Here is a 6,295-nt window from a genome sequence, read left to right on the forward strand (position 1 = left end):
ATCGTCCATTTCTAGCCACAAACGCAAAGTTGTCCTTTTCTAAGAAAGGAACAGATTTCAGTTTGGTTCTCTTTGGCGGCACCTGTGGTGATAAACGGTAATTGCAGGAGCACACTTCCCAGATATCCAGACAGTGCTGCATGTGTGACGTCCACGGTTGGCTCCGGTTGTAACTCTTGATTTTCCTCGCTGACGGTCGCTTTCCTTTTTAGACTGTTTGCTTCATCTGAGCGTCGAGTTTGTTTCTTTTTCTTTGGATTTTCACTTCTTGTTGAAGTTGTATCTGTAGTCATCCATCTTTTCTTTGTTTGTTCAGCCATAGTAGATTACTGTTTACTCGCAACACTTGCAGAGACCGGAAAAGCAGCCACTTAGCTCCGCCTACCCTCTCTGGCAGACCAACCACTGCTGGGTGATGGAAAACGCGTCACTAACTGGGCGCTGCTTGTGATTTTTTCTGTGAAAGTCGCCACAGACAGCCAGTCTGTAATACTGCAAATGCAAAGGATTTCATCAGTGGGCCATAGGCTCAATCACCATTGTGTTATGTGCAATAGATAGTGACTTAACAGACGTTCATTTACACGAAAATCTTTGAGATTATCACTTTAAAGTTTCATGTTTTACTGTATTTCTAAATCTTTTTTTTCAAGATAAGAGAAAACAGAATAACACGTCTTCGCTAATGTTTCTTGTCTTATTCAAACTACAAAACAAAAACACAAATATTCTCTTAATAAACCATTTACTTGTATTTAAACAGTTGTTAATATATCAGTGTATTGGCTTCAGGAAAAAAAATGTTGACTCTGTTTTTCTGAATGAACAGGATGGCTCAAGATCCTGCGAGACGCTCCGACCTGCATGTTGTGTTGCTGCTGCTGCTGCTTACCAGCCTGACCCACCAGCGCTATAGATAGCTGACATTATTTAGCTTCTAAGATGCAACTAATACCTCAGACACCTCACCTGTAATGACCCAGTGTTTGAAATCAGATAACACTGTTGGAGGGTCAGGCAGATTAGCAGCAGTCAGCAATCTTTTTCCATGTCGGTGAGGGATTAACTCTTTTCTTTTCTTACTCTGAAACAAAGCAGTTTTATTTTTCCGGGTAAACTTTTTTTAGAACTCTCAGATAATTATCTCAGACTCAGTTGAGTTCACTTGGATTTGTTTGTTGTCTAATTACATTTTTAAAAAGTGGGGAGAAAAAGGCCTCATTGCAACTTTCCCAGAGACCCATGTGACGTCTTCAATTTCCTTTCCCGTAAGACTTTTAGTTTAATCTCATGTTAAGACAAAGACAAACATCAAATCCTCACATTTGTAAGATGGAAGATTTTCTTCAACCAAAATAGTTGCTTATTATTATATTAAATAGTTTATTTTATAAGTATTTTTATTACCTAATTAGCTGGCAAATATAATTTTCTCTCATGAATAGACAGTCGATTAAATATCCAGAAATAGCTTAAAAAAATGGCGTGTAGCAACTTTTCAGAGACTCATGTTACGTCTTACTTTTGTTGGACCAACAGTCCAAAACTCAAAGATATCAACTTTTACATGAAAGAGAAGCACCAAATGTTCCCGTTTAAAAAGCTAGAAAATGCACTTAATTGTTTACCCAAATAGTTTTACATCTACTGACTAATCATTTGATTAAATAGGCTAATCGTTGCAGCTCTAGTGGCTATCGGTAAAATGTCTTGGCAAATATTAAACGGACTGACACATTTTGTACATAAAATCACGCTACCTTCATTAAAAACCCGCTTTGGTGATTTCTTTAACGTTTCATCTTTTATCACTTTAGTGTAAAAGACTTAGAACACTGCCATCTGCCTTAGCCGTAGCCGCACTGAGTTTAGCGCTAATTAGCCAACGTTAGCAGGTTAGGAAGTTATCCTAAGCTGGTGAACCTCATACTTGTTTGAAATCATCATGTTAGCATTAGCATTATTCTTACATTACACAGGCTAACATAAGCGTTTAGCTAATAGCACCATAATGGCTAAGTACTCCCCTAACAGAGATGCTAGCATGCCTGTAGACTCTTTAGCATTGCATGTTAGCATGGTGTAAACCGAAGAAATTGAGTCAATTTTTGTACCTCCAGCTACACACAAGCCATTTGTTCTTGCAGCCTGTTAAGATTTGGATCATAACACAAGTTTATCTTTTGCTAGCAGCACATATTACAGATGTTTACAGGTGTACAAACCCGTTTCCTTTTAGGTACAGCTGACTTTAAGCTTCCCACGTTGCGAAACACCTTTGATGTTTGAAGCGTACAGATTCAGTGGACGTGACAGTCATACCAGACATGCAACCAAAGTAGAACAAGGTGTCAGAGTGGAAATGTTTCACCACTTTGTTTCTGTTTCTCAGAAGAAGAAAACCTTCAGGTGGAAATTTAACACATCCAGACATTTGAGAGCTACAGATAGCTCATACAAGATCATCAGAATATCTATGTATGTTTGTGTGAAGTATGCACATCGACATAGATAAAGCTGATAAGATTATTTAATTGTGTTAGCATTAGCTTTATCTCCTGTAGCATTAGCTTCTACTGTTTACACATTAATGCTACAGTAATCCTACAATTCTCTGCAAAATGATTCTTTTACATTTACTTTGCTACATTTGGACGACAATGAAAAAGTATTAACTATTAATAGTCCATTTGTTAAATCTTGAATGCAGGACTTTATATAATACGAAGAAGAAAGGAATTTTCTGTATTTTTTTGGCCTATATTGTCAAATCGATGCACAATATTACCGGGGATGTGATCTAAAAGGATTAAAACGTTTTTCATTTCACCTCGACTTTAAATCAGAACACTTAAAAAACCACCAATAGTTGCCCTACATAAGACAATACATTTAGCAGTTCTTCAGACAGTTTATCATTGAATTTTTAGCACTGTTTCATTTTAAATGATTAATGTCTCGATGCAGCCGTTTCCTTGTTACACAAATAATGAAAAGAACCGATTACAGATGTCGAGTAAGACTGAATTTTTAACAATTGTCATTTAATGATTATGCTTATTAATGAAGTTTGACATAATGATAATGATTGTCACTTGATTTGACTGCGTCTGTTTTTTCTGTCATGTATTGATCAAATCAAAAAGTTATATAGTTTATGATGCAAAAAAACACTTACATTTAAGTTCTTTGCCTTTAATTGTGTCGTTTTTTAAAATCATACTACAGTTAAGTGATAAATATACATTCATGTGACAGCTGTAGTATCCTGTTCCTTTACAGTTTTTGTACACAAGCTCACCTAACAGTGTAACACACATCAGATGATTCTCATCCAGCAGTGATGCTTCTTTCTTCTTCTTTACTTTTCACTTGTAAGTTGTGCGAGGGTGAAATAATTACGTGTTAACCACTTCTGCTGTTCCTGGTGCAAAATGACTCTAAATAAATAAAAATAACGAGGAAGCACGGCCGGTAATATTTCAAAAGGTAAAGCATCATCACGATGCGGTGTAAGTGGCCTTCTCGCTCGTGTGCTGTTATTACGGGCTACTTTAGTGGATCATGGGAGGTGAGGTTAATGGATATTGTTGATTTTACAACCGTGATTAATGGTTATAATCTGCAGGGAATATTTAATGGCAGGGATTTGCAACGGCTCAGAGTTTACACAAGGACACATCCAGGAGATGTTGTGAAGCGAATCGACATGAAAGCGACTCTGAACTGAACATGATGGAAGCGAGCTGGCGTAAAGCGTTTACAGTGAAGTCAGCCTTTTCCCCCAAAGCAAGAACTCTGCTAAGAAGTCCCACTTTGGTTTTTCCAGACGCTTTTTTTTGTGTGTGTCTGGTCCTTTAAAAGCAGGAATCCTTCCTCTTTTAGGTCAGACCCGAGGACTGTAATGCAGCCACACTGGTTACAGAGCTGTAAAGGATGAGGGCTGAAGATAAGGCCTCGGGTTCAGACAGTTTATCTCAGAAAACGCTGATAGAGGGAGCAGAGGCTCCGGCATTGCACAGCACTCTGTTAATGTTTTACAGACATATCTGCAGCAGTGATGCGCCCCTCTCAGAAACTGATCTCAGGGAAGTAATTCAGGACCAAAGTCCGGCTGCTGTCGCCCTACAAAGTATGAACAAGCTTCACGAATATTCCCCGGGGAATAATAAAGCATTTCTGACTCTGAGGTGTTGTTGACGTACATTTCATGCCGGATTGAAACTACAGAATGATTCCTATCTTATTAAGACACTGTAGAGCAACTTTGCAAAGGTGACCTGATTTATCAGTAAGGGAATTCACTGTTTTACAGAAGAGGGAAGAAACTAAGTACAAAACTTTGTTACTGGATTTAAGAGAAGTTTTTAGGTGCTTTAACCTCTGACATTTTAACACAAATATCTGTACTTTTTACCCCTTACATTTTCAAAACAGCTTCAATACTTTTGAGGGGAATAAAACATTGTATTTATTTTAAATCACTGCTGGAAGCTTCCCCAAATCATGACCCATTTCAACCTGAATGGACGGGAAGATGAAACATAAAAGAGATCTCTTGGTGCATCCGTCAGTGCATAGATGTCAAAGCAGATGTGACGGGCGAAAACAGCGTAAAAGACGCATCAAGTCGATCAAGAGATGGAAACTCAACCACGCAGACAATGCGTGTTTTGAATGAGATGTATGCGAGCGACAGGGAGAACTTGTGCCAACATGGATGAGAGTGAACCGACATGGCCGACGAGATTGGAGCAGATTCAGAGCAGGAGGACCAACCACATCCAACTGATTAAAACACACAAGGAGCGAAGTTAATGTAAAAAATTTGAAATAAATATATACTTTTGAAGATTGAATGATTTTAGTTTAAAAGTCTCCTAAATATTCACTGAATTTTGTACAAAAACAACCAGAAATGTCGTTTAGTGAGCTGCTTTACGGACCTTTTTTTTGAGTGTATTCTGTATATTAATGCTTATATTTGCTTAATGTCATATTTATTTTAATACTCTTAAGGTTTTTAACTGTGTAAAGAACTTGATTTGCTCTATGTATGAAAGGTGCTTTATAAATAAACTTTAATACTGTGGCTACATTTCAAAGGCTGCACTTTTTACCTTTACTCCAGAGAAGAAGTTGAAACTGTACTTTTACTTCAACAGCAGTCTTGTTTTAGTATCTGTACTGAAAGAGTGTACTTTTGTCATCAATAGTTTAAAACGTCTTTATAAATTAACTTTAAATAACCTTCCTTTCATTCTCTGTCACGTTGTCCTGATGTGGTCGTGAAAGTTCCACCGACGATCCTTTTAGATGAAATTTGACCCAATCATGTGAATCCGCAAAGCGGCTCAAATCGGGTTTTAGGAAATGTATACGTTCCAGGAAGAAGATTCACTGAGTTGTTTAGAGAATTTTGATACCAAAGGAAAAAAACAGCAACCAACTTAAACCTGTGGCTGATGTACAAGTCACTCATTCTGAACCTTCTTCCAAGAAGAACCTCTTTTGACTCCCTAAACAAGGACTCTAGCTCCGACCTCGGGCAATTACAGTGAAAACAAACTTATATCACTTTTGTCCTCAGTTAGACATTTGTCTGCAATTAACTGTTCCTAAAATACATGCAGAGACACACTGGACCAGTGTCTGATGTGGTCACACTGTGAGGCCTCCAGGTGCGCAGCTGTAAGAATATCTGAACCCTGAGAGAAACAGCCTGATGAGTCACACCATAAACAGCCTCAGTCTCCAAGCTTCAAGTGAAATAAGACGACTTTAGTACCTGGTCACATGCTGCTGAGCGCATCGCACCATGTGGCTGGGCTGCAGAAGTGTGCACACTGTAAATAGTCAGACTGTAAATCAATAATCGAGGCCATTATCCTGACTAAGCGATTCCCACAGCAATTTGCAGCGTCTGGGAGATAGGAAGGCCCACAGTCTATCTTTATTAAACGGGTGATACAGGTGACTCCTGGTCCTTGAACTTAAGATGACACGTTGAAACCTGAGTACAGGTTAGTGCAATAATTCTTGGAAAGTTGCAAGTTAGATTAAAATAAGTGACTTTTGGGAAGTTGCCTGTTTGTCACTTAAAGTTACTGTAGAATCCAAAGACCCTGGTTGGCATAATTTGCGCCAAAAATCGCACTTCTTCTCCGACTCTAAACTCTGTCAAATCTAAACACACAGACCTCAAAATAATATCCTTAGGTTCAACATGGCTTAGCCTTTCTGAGGATATCATTGTCTCTGATGTCACTGAATAATAAACGTTCATAAATCTAGT

Source organism: Semicossyphus pulcher, unplaced genomic scaffold (assembly GCF_022749685.1).
Source record: "Semicossyphus pulcher isolate SPU_LCO1_2020_fin unplaced genomic scaffold, fSemPul1.0.p SCAF_22, whole genome shotgun sequence".
Classification (NCBI taxonomy): domain Eukaryota; kingdom Metazoa; phylum Chordata; class Actinopteri; order Labriformes; family Labridae; genus Semicossyphus; species Semicossyphus pulcher.